Source organism: Podarcis vaucheri (genome assembly GCF_965113315.1).
Source record: "Podarcis vaucheri genome assembly, chromosome: 8".
NCBI lineage: Eukaryota > Metazoa > Chordata > Lepidosauria > Squamata > Lacertidae > Podarcis > Podarcis vaucheri.
Window position 1 is genome coordinate 24,678,621 of NC_138766.1, and position 13,751 is coordinate 24,692,371.

Here is a 13,751-nt window from a genome sequence, read left to right on the forward strand (position 1 = left end):
GAGAAAACCCTACTTAGCATAAATCTTTTGAGGTCTGAACTGGTGGCGACTGATCGAGAAAGAAATATTCATCCAGTGAATAGCCTGGATGATCTAATGTCAACCCATGCTTTGGAAAAAAAAGATGACCTCCATCTTAGGGATCATTGGGAAAGGGATTGAGTATAAAACTCCTAGTGTCACGGCATGGGGAAGAGCCGCGGCTTGGTGGCAGAATGCATGCTTTGCGTACAAAAAGTTCTGGGTTTGATCCCCAGCATCTCCAGTTAGGATTGGGAGACATCTTTGCCTGAGGCTCTGGAGAGCTGCTGCAATTCAGGGCAGACTGTACTGAGACAGGTGGACCAATGATCTGACTTGATCAAAGGACTTTTATCTGTCCTGACGCCATTATATGGCGAGACTCTGTCAGTTCTGGTTATCTTATCAAGATATCGTAGAGCTGGGGAAGGGTTCAGTAAAGGGACCCCTGACCATTAGGTCCAGTCGTGACCAACTCTGGGGTTGCAGCGCTCATCTCGCTTTATTGGCCGAGAGAGCCGGCGTACAGCTTCCGGGTCATGTGGCCAGCATGACAAAACCGCTTCTGGCAAACCAGAGCAGCGCACGGAAACACCGTTTACCTTCCCGCCAGAGCGGTACCTATTTATCTACTTGCACTTTGACGTGCTTTCAAACTGCTAGGTTGGCAGGAGCAGGGACCGAGCAACGGGAGCTCACCCCATCGCGGGGATTCGAACCGCTGACCTTCTGATCGGCAAGTCCTAGGCTCTGTGGTTTAACCCACAGTGCTACCTGCATCCCTAAAGGATTCAGTAGAGGACAACTAAAATGTCCACAAGGTCGAAACAACACCCCTATGTGTAAAATTTACAACACGTGGGGATTGGGGTGAGGCATGATAGAGGTATATAAAATTGGGAATAGTGTGGGAAAAGTGGAGAGTTGTTCTCCCCTTTTCACAATACTAGAACTTGGGGACATTCAATGAAGCTGAATGTTGGAATATCCAGAAACACAAGGGTACGTACTTTTCTACATAGTCAAACGATAGAATTTGCTCCCACAAGATGTAATTGTGCTTCAAGATCCCCAAGCCACCCCAGGAGAATAAAGACACAAGGACACAGAATTTAGGTTCATGTTAATGGGCAAAATTTAGGCCACAACTTTATTGGTTACAGAATGTGAGCAGTATTGGCTTAGGCATTGGCATCAACAGACTATATCTGGGCGAGGAAACATGGCGCACGCCATGGCGTTGTGGAGCTCCTGAGGGCGGCCAGCATTGCTTGTGTTGCCTGACCAGCTTCTGAGCTGCCAGGACTGCCACCGTCGCATAGGTCAACCTTCGAAAACCTCCTCCTAACAACAAGGGGACACGGTAAAGGGATGGTATCCGCAATATACAAAATACTACTCCAAAATCTCACAAATTCCCTAGACCAGAGGTTTTCAACCTTTTCGAGTCCATGACTCCCTTGACCAACTACATTCTTTCTGTGGCACCCCTGTGGGGCTCAGGAGCCCAGTTATGTCACCCCTTGCCTGCTGAGCTGGCAGCTTCTCACCCTTTTTTGGACATCCTCCCTTGTGGAGGGTTCCCTCAGCCTCCCCACCTCTCCTTGGGAGTCCTCTGGGCAGCTGCTGCTGTCATCCCTGGTCTCTGAGCAAAGCCCCCGCCCCAAAGAGAGGTGCCTCCCAGAGGTATCATTCACCTGCAGAGCTTATAGCCAGGGCTGCTGCAACGAACAGCTGTGCAAGCCTTGGGGAGGCAGAAATGTGAGAGGGCATCAGAGGAGGGAGGGAACAAAAGAGGTTCAGAAGCCAGTGTTGCCCATGGCACCCCTGACCACCAGTCAAGGCACTCCAGGGTGCCATGGCACACTGGTTGAAAACCACTGCCCTAGACACAATCAAAAAACAATGGGAGGATGACATAGGCTATGAGATTAACCCCACTCAATGTGCCAGAATGTGGTCTAACCCCCCCCCTTTAAATCCATATCAACAAAAAGAAAAGAACTCACTCTGAAAATCACCTACAGGTGGTACCTAACACCAAGAAAACTAGCCCCTCCCCGGGCTTCAGACGAGATCCACACCCCCGGATTCCTTTAATGGAATACCCTTAAGCATGGAGGGGCAGGTGATGGCCGCACCTCCCCTTCCCCACACATCGCTATTCCAATGCCTAACCGCCACTGGAGCCCAAAGCTCACCGCCAATACCCTCACACCTGCAACCAACCTTTTCTGTTTTTGATAATATCGACCAAACATCATTTCGCTTGTTTGGCTTTGATGGAGTTTTAGACAAATTCATGGGGAACAAAACTATCAAAGGTTACAAGCTATGATGGTTGCGTGCTCCCACCAGGGTCAGAGATGGTATGTCTCTCAAAACCCATTGCTGGGGAACACGAGCTGGAAATAATTCCATTGAATTTATGCCCCTTAATGAGAATTGGATCCAGTTACCACGTAAAAAGTTTAATGTTTTCCCTCCCCTATACAACTTTTCCAACTCCACTAAATTATGACCTGCATTGCCCCTGTCGTTATAGTCTGGATCCCAGAACAGGGTGGCAACAGGAAGAGGCATTTTGTCTCAGTCAGGGCTATTTTTTGAAAAGCTCTTTGAGTTTCCTGGGGTTACCACAGCAGAGCATGAAAAAGAAAATAGTAAAGAGGACAGCTCTTGGAAGTTCTTGTTAAGTAAATCATAACCTCAATTATTTTTTTGATTTTAAACAGGACCTATAATGGGTTTGTGCTGATTTGTAAATTTATCTCAGTGCAATTGGTTAATTAAACAGTTAATTGATTTAAAGGGCAGTTTCAAGGGATGAATCAACAAACAATTATGTTTAGTTGATTAACTGCCCTAGACAAAAGCAATGCTTGTTTAGAAACCAGGATGAAGTTAACATTCATTAAAATAGGCCAAAATACTGGTTGAACAGAATCACCATCACATGATGTTATATAGCAGTTGGCTTTCATATTGTAAAATTCCTATATTAAGAGCTGCACAGTTGTCATGGCGCAGAGTGGAAATCCAGTTCTACTTGCACTGCAACACAGAGGTGCATTAGCCTCTGTTTTAGCGAAGTCATTTTTGCAGTCTTAGTCATTCCAAAGGGCAGCATCTGTCTCTTAATCTCCAGAGAAGAGGGAGCCACTTACGCAGAGTCAAGATCATTTTGGGTTGGAGCCAGGAAGATACATTTCCAGTACTTCATGTGTTGACCATATGCTACATCTCTCCGCAGCTGGGGAGGGGAGGCACTCAGCTGCTATTTAGTTCACAACCTGCGAGGGAGGAAATGAAAGCTGAATGGAAAACAGATATGCACAGTGCACATATGTTCACACATTGCAGCAAGGGATACAATACCCTGTGGATAAAGTAAAATATGGTCACTTCTCCCTCGCCTACTGTCAATATAGCATGGTAACTCAGGTAAGCGATGAATGACTTTTACAGAGAAAAATCCATAGGATCTCACCATGCATTTCCACCATGCAGAGGCCAATGGTCGCAGATGTTGGAAGCTTCAATCCAGAACATTTGAAGGGCACCAAAGTGAAGAAGGTAGATGTGGGGATTGCATAAGCAAACAGGGATTTCGGGTTACAGTCCTCTACAATCCTAGGATAAGTATCCAGTAGCACTTACATCCGAGTCTACAAGCATAGGATTGTGCTGCTAATAATGAAATGGAAGTATTCTGATAACAAGCAATACCCACTAAGTCAGGCTTCCTCAACCTCGGCCCTCCAGATGTTTTGACCACTGGTCCTGCTAGCTAGGGATCATGGAAGTTGTAGGCTAAAAACATCTGTCATAGATTTAAGAAATATGATTTATTCACATATTTACACCTGAGTTTAGATAGAGGGAGTCCATATTTTACAACATGGTCAACTTAAGAGGGGCTTGTTCCCTACAGCAGTGCAGTGCTCCCAGCCAGCTTTCAGCCAGCCTGCCCAAGATGGATTTCAGTCTTTGTTCTCCTTTCTTCTTCCCAGCAAACCTTGCTCAAGACACTCTTTTCCAGTCACCTCGCACCCTGTTACCTTAGCAACCTTCTGTCTGCCCAAGCCCAAGATTCCGCTAAGATTGGTCATCAAGGCCCGTTGCCATGTTAACACCTCTATCCCAGGTGACACACTAGCTTGGAAAGGAAGCTTAGCCTGTATTTGCCCACAGGCCTGATATCTTCCCTTCAATACTCCAAATAATCAAAACCCTACCATTTATTAATTTCTAGGGTTTAGGGGTGTTCCCCCCCACCAAACAACTTGGGTAACAATAGCATTAATAACTTGGTTCTGTTCTAGATTCTACAAGAATTCCAGCACAAAACACTGGACCCTCCCAGTGTCCCTATTTTCCAGGGACATCCCAGATTTAGAGAAGCCATCCCAGTTTCTGATTTGATCCCGGAATGTCCCACTTTTCCTTAGGATATCCCTATTTTCCTTGGAGAAATGTTGGAGAGTATGGAGTTATCCAACCCCCCAAACTATCTTAAAGCAGCCTTGTTTTTTAATGTTTAATGTTTTATTATGTTATTATATATGTTGGAAGCTGTCCAGAGTGACTGGGGCAGCCCAGTAAGATGTGTGGGGTATAACTAGTAAAATTATCATTATGGAATGGGACGTCCCTATTTTCACTGGAGAAATGTTGGGGCATATGAAACACTTATTTCTGGACTATCTGAATATGTTTAGGGAGGTTCACACACATGTTGCTTCACATGAGTTGCACATGTTCAGATAACTGCACAAGTTCAGATAAGTGAACTTTAGTATGAGCAAAGTAAAGGATCCCTTTCTGCATTATCTACAGCATTACCGGATTTGCTTGCCTTCAGAAGCCTGGAACAACAAGGATGGGTCAAATTAAGCAGGTCATTCCCATGCTATCGTTGCCATCTTTCCTGACAGCTTGGCAATCCAGTGACTGCAAAATCCATGTCATTCAAGCTTTCCAATGCCTACCTGGGGCAGCGGGGAGAGTGAACTCCTAGGCCATTGCAGTAACATGTAGATGAACATTGCTAAATTGTTTAAGGATCCCTGGGATAAGAGGTCCATGCAGGACTTATTGGCTAATCTAGAACAGACCTGTTTAGCAATGCTGCTCAAGGCTTGTTTGTTTGTTTTCAACTTAATGCGTGCCAGTTGTTAAAAATCAGAGTACTTCCTATTAATCACAAACAGCATGATCCTATGCATGTTTACCCATAATTAAGCCCTGCTAGGTTCAATAGAGCTTACTCCTACTAGATAAGTGTGCATTTAATTGTCACCTGAAATGCTTTTTTGCCCATGCAATCTTTATACATGGCTTCCTCAGTGTGTTTTAGATTACAATTCCCATCATCCCTGGCCATTGGCCATGCTGCCTGAAGCTGATGGGGGTTGTATTCCAATGCATTTGACGGGCACCCGGCTTAAAAAGGCTGGTTTATACAACCTCAGAACTAGCAGAGAGGGGGAAAACCAGCAGAAGAATTGGTTTTTCATGTTATGGGAGGAAACAGTAATTAGTCAATACTATTTAATATATAGCTATACTTTATCGTACAGGACATAGGGTGATAGGTCTCAATTCTAACCATCTACCAACAAATCTCAGGAAATGAAACTTAGGTTTTTAGTATACCAATAGGTTTGCCTAAAAACAATATTTCTTTTTTATTTTATTTTAGGAAGAGTCAGAAATAGTATTTCAATGTATACGAAGGAAGAAAAACATTGGGAACTAGTTTCAATACTGCTGAATGCCAGCACATTTTAAAAGTGTCTACCTTACCTAAATCTGCAGTATTTAGGTAATTTGTATACATAAAACTCCAAGATCACTTTCCCATTGAAATGAAACCTGGCTAATTTTGCTTAGATCTTGAGCTACATAACAGGTAGTGGGTGGTGAACCCATCAAATATAATTGAACCACAACTATAATTTCAGACTAGTGGTCATGCTGGCTGAGGCCAACAGAAGTTGTAGTCCAACAACATATGGACAGCAGCATGACAGTTATGCCTGATATCAGAGATGGGGAACCTGTGGGTCTCCAAATTCTATTGGACTCCAGTTCTGATCAGCATAACTGGACTAGATGATCCTCAGGGTCTCTTCCACCTCTACAATTCTATGATCCTATTCTATCAGGGATGCTGAGAGCTGGGAATGCCCACATTTGCCGTACACACCATATGTGCATCATAATTATGCATTTCCTCTGAGAGTGTTTCCTCCTGGATGCTGGAGCAGAAATGTGCATTGATCTGCTGGATAAATGCTTGGACATCCAGAGCCACTCTCACCCTAGAGGACACCTGCAGACAGTTCTAATTTGTGTGTTCCAATTACCGGTAGTTATTTATTACCGTTTGCAGCCCAGGCATACCATGAATGTTATTGTGCCCTGCCCTGCCACCAGTAGTGTTACACACGGCTTATTTTTGGACTGGCATTGGTCCATCATAGGGTGGTTCATTGTCATGACTGATCTCCTGCAGTAAACACAAAGGAGTTCCCCAAGAAAAGGTTGGGTACCAGGGAACACGCTGCCTGGACATGACCTTCCTATCCTGCAATGTTTTCCTGGAGAGCTGCAGGAGAAGCATTGTTGTATTTCAAATGGAGCTGCAAACATGCAATGCACATCTCGGCTCTCTTGTTCCGTTGAATAGTGTTAATACAATGGCAAGCTGTGTGACTGCTGAGAAATCCACCGGGGAACAAGCTCACTCCCAGTGCTCAAATTATCAACACATTTTCCATGCCGCCTCCAGAAGAGAGATATCTAACTCTGTCAGACCCTGTGGAATTATGTGTTTTAAAGGGGGGTGGTAGTGAGTTTCTTTTTTAAAAAACAAAAATAATATTTGCACAGGAACAATGATTTGAAAAATACATTTGCTGAAATTTCCCTCTTTAAGTACTTTGTGTGAGCACGTTAACATTCAGGCAGTAGACTCTTCAGTGCATCTTTTGCTACCTCCCATTTGAATTCTACATAAGAGACTCTATGTGGTGGAAAGGCTAGGCTGCTAGACTAGTGAGACTCAGGTTCAAATCCTCACTCAGTCAATGTGGTGGAGTGCTTAGAGGGTTGGGATAGAACCTGGGAGTTCTGGGTCTGAATCCCCACTCAGTCATCAAGCTCACTAGTGATCTTGAGCCACTAGCCATCTCTAGTCTAACCTTACTCACATGGCTGTTGGGGGAAGAGAATTCTGTATGCCACCTTGGGCTCCCTGGATGAAAGATGGGATAGAGATGTTCATATATAATAAAAATAAAGAGCACTGGCTGGCACTGAGCCTGTCTGTCTGTCTGTCTGTCTGTCTGTCTGTCTGTCTGTCTGTATTTCTCTCTCTCTCTTCCTCAGTCTAACCTACATCATAAAGTTATTTGCAGATTAGGAATTTGGATGATCCCAGACAATCAGGGATCATGCAGAGAATATATCGCATCACTACATAGCACATCAGATTTGGCTACATGAATTTGAATGATTGGTATTCGTAACTGTGTTATAATTTGGCGTTGTTATAATGAAGCTATGATTGGATAGTAATTGAAAACTAATAAAAAATATTATTATTATTTTTTAAAAAAATATTTGACTACATGATTCTGGCACAGGTGGGGTTAAGAGAGAAAGCAGAGAGACTGGTCATTTTGAAACCAGTGCCAAAAAGAATAGCCAAAAGGAAGATGCTTAATAAGGGCCACTACCTCGGAAACTTCAAATACACTTTCGAATACTGTTGAAAATGCCCCCCGCTTTGAAAGCGAATGCTGCATTAAAACGAGAAAGAAACCCCCCAAATGTGCACGTCTATTAGACTGTGGTTGCAAATCTGTTTATTCAGAAGGAAGCCTCGCCTCAATGGTGCGCTCTGGACTGCTGCCTTAATTCAGTTTGCTAGCTCATCCTTCAATCCAAGCAGCCCAGCTGAATGGAGGGCTATAGCATTTCAAGGGTAATGTGACATCAGTGGAATAAAAGGCACATCATACCAGGCCCAGGTGGAACATAACACGCTAGCCCATTGCCATTACAGGGAGAGAAACAGAAATATATCAAAGACTGCTATACACTTAAAAGGGAATAGTAAATAAAAAGGATGTGACCATGCAGTGCTGGTGTCAGGTGCCAGGAAGTGAACATCCTCAGGATCAAATAGAAGAGTTTTTCTCTGTTGCTCCTTGAAAGGGATTTGGTTTTTCTAAATAAAAAGAAGAAGAAAAGAAAGAAGCTAATATTATTAGTAAATACAAAAGAAAAGTAGATGAATGTGCCGGGGTAAAAGGGTAAGGAGATTCAAATATGCATAGATATAAGGACCGGGTGGTGGAATTGGTTATTTTTTTTCTCCACCCCCCATTTCCCATTTGAAAATGCCACATGTAGACAGTCTTTGTCCAATGAAAGATGTAGAGCATGCATTTCAAGCTGTCCTGAAGCAAATCCCCCTGGGCTTCTTGCTAGACCTTACAGGGATGCAGAGTGCCAGCAGAGAAATGAGGAAATGGCGCAAGATGGTTGGGATGCTAAAAGCATCCTGTCGTGTCCACTGAAAGGCTTTTACCTTCACCAGACTGAACACACTCTTTTATGAGGGAGGGAAGGAGGGAGGGACAAATTCCAAACGAAATAAAAATGGGTACAGGCAATAAGATGTTGATAGGGAAGAATGTAATCAGGGAGCACACCTTACTTTGAGGGGCAATACAGTGGTACCTCTGGTTAAGAACTTAATTCATTCCGGAGGTCCGTTCTTAACCTGAAACTGTTCTTAACCTGAGGAACCACTTTAGCTAATGGGGCCTCCCACTGCCACCGCGCTACCGCCGCACGATTTCTGTTCTCATCCTGAAACAAAGTTCTTAACCTGAGGTACTATTTCTGGGTTAGCGGAGTCTGTAACCTGAAGCATCTGTAACCTGAGGTACCACTGTACACAGTTGCGTGCCCAGCCAAAGAGCCCCCAAACCCTGGCACATCCAAGTACTGGGTGATAAATGAATGGACAGAACAACTGTCTGGGATTTGAAATTGCCATAATTTTATTGTTTCAGGTATAGAAAGCTTTTGCATAGGCAACCTAAGGCCCATGGGCCGGATGCGGCCCAATCATCTTCTCAGTCTGGCCTGCGAATGGTCCGGGAATCAGCGTGTTTTTACATGAGTAGAATGTGTCCTTTTATTTAAAATGCATCTCTGGGTTATTTGTGGGGCATAGGAATTCATTCATTCACCCCCCCCCAAAAAAAAAATATATATATATATAGTCCGGCCCACAACATGGTCTGAAGGACAGTGGACCGGTCCACGGCTGAAAAAGTTTGCTGGCATAGACATTGGGCGTGTGTCCCTCTCAGCTCCCCTGCTGGGGGACTGAGGCATGACAGGGCCTATTCAGGGAGTGGATGAATCGCAAAACACAGGTTTACACAGATGGCCCCCAAACACTGAGGGAAGCTCGATGGCCTACTAGCTCTACACAACTGGCTCCTTGGACTTCCCTCCAGACCCCTCTAATGGGGTACCCTGTTATCACCGTCACAGAGAACAGGGGTTGGGCGAATCACCACTTCCCCGCACCCTGAATGGATGAAAGACAATAGGATTCCACCCAAGACCTAAATTGCCAAAGTTGTGACCAGTGCTATGGGGAAGGAGAAACCTGCAGAGCAGGGGAAATTCCTTCCTGGACCCGAATATGGCAACCGTCAAAAGACCACAGCAAAGCCCTCCTAGCTGAAGAGGAAATGGTTAGAGCAGTAACAGGCTATTAATAAAGGGAGGGAAAGGATGGGTGACGCTCCTGGCTGAAAGAGTGCTGTGCTTGGCCATCGGCTGGGCCAAGTAGATGGCGGGAGGACCTGAGGGAAGCCTGCCTCCCTCAGGTCCACTCGCTATGCCCTGCCGCAGGTAGGCCCATTTGAACGGATGGGTTGGCGGGAACCCGTGAGCCTTCACAGCAGCTAAGGGGGGTGGGGAGACAGGCAAATATGACACGACACACTTGAGAGGACAAGAGGTGCCATGTTGGGTCGCAACCACTGCTAACTGAGATGGGTGGCAAGTGACCATTACTGACCTATGGTGCATGTACATTCCTTAGGTACAGAAATGAGTTGTGGTGTAATGAGTGGCAAAATGGCCTCCCCTTCTCTTCCCAAAATGGCGATGATGCAAGGGGTGTAGGAATGAGGTGAATGTAGGAATCAGTGGCCTCTGCTACTGCAAATTCTATTGTTTCTGCCATTTTGACCTGAGCAAGGTCGTTGCCATGCTTTGGTGGCACGATGTTTGCATAATAAAAAACCATCTTGCCTTTTCCTGAAAGCAGGGAAATGCTTACTGTATGGTATATAGAGGAAGATTCAAAAGAAGCATGACCCAGCCAGCAAAAAGGACTATTCAACAGAGGGCCTTCTTGGTAGTGGCAACCACCTTGTGGAACACCCTCCCATCAGATGTCAAGGAAATAAGCAACTATCCTATTTTTTTAAAGACATCTGAAGGCAGCCCTGTTTAGGGAAGTTTTTAATATTTAATGCTGCATTGTTTTTAATACTCGATTGGGAGCCATCCAGAATGGCTGGGGAAACTCAGCCAGATGGGCGGGGTATAAATTATTATTATTATTATTATTATTATTATTATTATTATTATTACTCTTCCCTGTTGTCATCAAATGGGGGAAATTTGACTGTTCAGCTTGTTCCAGTTGAAACTGATGGGACTTACCAATATACATTTATATACAGTACTTGAATCAATTTGTGCCCCCCAATTGCTGTAATTCGAATAGCAAATACATTCCAGAAATAGAACGAAAGGTGAAAGAAAATGAGAGAAGTTGTTCATTGCAAACTATTCACTTAGATCTATTATTAACAGTGTCACTTTTTTAAAACTCTCATTTGCCTTTGCTGTATTTTATGATGTTTTAATTATTGTTGATTATTTGTTCTCGTAATTGCATTTTAATGGGCTTTTGAATATCCTGATTGCCCTGTCATGGAGGCTGCAATGAAAACAAACTCATTAGCATTATTTCTAAATAGAAATACTGTTGATATTTGTTATTATAAATAGCAACAAGGAAGATTACAATGTATCTTCTATTGTGTATTACAGGGGAAGCGGCGAGAGCCCAAAGGGGCTATGTGAAGATCAAAATCGGACAGAAGGAGCTAGAACATGATTCTGCTATTGAGCAGTTCTGTGATCTGAACTGAGCAAGCTATTTATGATAAAGGTAGCATGTTCGGACGCAACATAAAAATGGCAGCCAGTGGGGTGGGGTGGTTAGAGCATCGGGCTAGACCAGGGGGCAAATTCCTACTCAGTCATGAAGTGGACTCTCCTTCCAGGGAGGTTTTTAAGCAGAGCTGGGTGACCATCTGTCAGGGGTGCTTTAGCTGAGATTGGGGGTTGGACTAGATGACCCTTGGGTACCTTCCAACTCTTAAGATCCTATGATTCTATGATCTTGGGCCAGTCACTCCATCCAACCCAGCTCACAGGGTCGTTGTGAGGATTAAATACGGAGGGGTGAACCCATGTACTTGAGCTCCTCAGAGAAAAAGATGGAAAATAAATGCAATGCACAAACACATAAAAATGGGTTGTAATTCTGCTTCGCATGCAAGCGGCAAGACAGATTCCCTGATCAGACAAAAATGGAAAGTTGGTTTGACACCCTGACTGCATATACAGTGGTACCTCGGGTTAAGAACTTAATTCGTTCTGGAGGTCTGTTCTTAACCTGAAATTGTTCTTAACCTGAGGTACTACTTTAGCTAATGGGGCTTCCCTCTGCTGTTGCGCCGCCACCACGCGATTTCTGTTCTCATCCTGAAGCAAAGTTATTAACCCGAGGTAATATTTCTGGGTTAGCGGAGTCTGCAACCTGAAGCGTCTGTAACCCGAGGTACCACTGTACCTGCCAGTTTAAAGTGGATTTGATACATCGCATGTGCAAACGTTTTGTGTCATGCACACAATATTGCCCTCACCCAAGCCCACACTTCCCCTTATTTGATGTGGATTTGCTTAACCTGCAGATACAGTGGTGCCTCGCAAGACGAAAAGAATCCGTTCTGTGATTCTCTTCGTCTAGCGGTTTTTTCGTCTTGCGAAGCAAGCCCATTGACGGATTAGAGGATTAGCGCTATTAGCGCTATTAGAGGCTTTTAGTGGCTTTTAGCGGCTTATCAGCTTATCGGATCAGCTGATAAGCGGCTTAGCGGCGTAGAAAAAGGGGGGAGGGAAAAAACCCCAAAGGAACTCGCAAGACATTTTCGTCTTGCGAAGCAAGCCCATAGGAAATTCGTTTTGCGAAGCACCTCCAAAACGGAAAACTCTTTCGTCTAGCGAGTTTTCCGTCTTGCGAGGCATTCGTCTTGCGGGGCACCACTGTAATGTGCAAAGAATGTAACCCAACTGTGGACATACTGGGGGCAGCAGGTAAGGGTGTGTTTTTGCTGACTGCTGTCTATCACCGCACAACCAACTCCTCATTGGGATGCTGATGGGGCTGGATGTGACACGCTTAAAAACAAAAAAACAAAAACCCAACTCACTGTTGTGGGGGTCTGGTGTATCAGAAAACTGGAATCGTGGAACTACCGTTTTAAAAACTGGCTGCACACATGGTGAGCAATGCGTGCCCACAATCATCTCCAGGTTTCTGGGAGTTTGGGCCACTGGTGGTGCCGCCACAGTTTTGTTCAAATCTGCTATATCGGAAAAGTGCAATCCAAAAGAAAAGGTTTGCGGGCATAGGTAAACAAAGACCTGCTCAAATGCCCAAATGGGCCTTGGCTTTCCAGAACTCAGGGAGGGTGGTGGAGCATTAACTTAGGGGAGCGGATGACACCACACAATCCAAATACATCCCATCAAACACTCTCTCACTCCAGCGACACTGATGTTGTCCATTGTTGCCATGTACATTCCCCCCTTCAAATATAGAGTTTCTCGATCCTTGGGAAGGCCAATAAGGCCAGGAGTGAATGCATACAACCCATTCAATGAGGGAAATGTGTGTGATAACACTGGGATGGGGGCCACATTTTGCTCTGGTGTGGGCAAACCCTAAGACCAGGGGCCCATTTACAAACTGTCAAGATCATCACCACATACACATTACAAAGAAGCACAGGCCGCAGCCTCTTCTATCAGCTACAACAGAGTGCTTCTTTTAAGGCTAATTTTAGTGGGTGCAGGGAGGGACAATCTGGGTGCAGGGGAGGCCTCTGTGGGCTTATGTCTACCTGTGGGCCCAGTGTACCTGAAGGAGCATCTCCACCCCCATCGTTCTGCCGGGACGCTGAGGTCCAGCTCCGAGGGCCTTCTTGGTGGTTCCCTCACTGTGAGAAGTGAGGTTGCAGGGAACCAGGCAGAGGGCCTTCTCAGTAGTGGTGCCTGCCCTGTGGAATGCCCTCCCATCAGATGTCAAGGAAATAAACAACTATCTGACTTTTAGAAGACATCTGAAGGCAACCCTCTTTTGGGAAATTGTTAATGTCTAATGTTTTGCCATTTTTTATTGCTGTAAGCTGCCCAGAGTGGCTGGGGAAATCCAGCCAGATGGGCAGGATATAAATAATAAAATAATTTATTATTTGTTGTTGTTGTTTAGTCATTTAGTCGTGTTCGACTCTTCATGACCCCATGGACCAGAGCACGCCAGGCACTCC

The 13,751-nt window shown here is 44.8% G+C and overlaps 1 long non-coding RNA gene across 1 annotated transcript; it reads right to left on the minus strand.

Annotated features, from left to right (window-relative positions):
* Positions 1–1,132: 1,132 nt before the first annotated feature.
* On the minus strand, positions 1,133–4,334 carry LOC309538986. The gene is made up of 2 exons (XR_014222579.1): positions 3,189–4,334; positions 1,133–1,365 (listed from the first exon to the last, which is right to left on the minus strand). It is a non-coding gene; the product is annotated as an uncharacterized lncRNA (long non-coding RNA).
* Between the last annotated feature and the right edge of the window lie 9,417 nt (positions 4,335–13,751).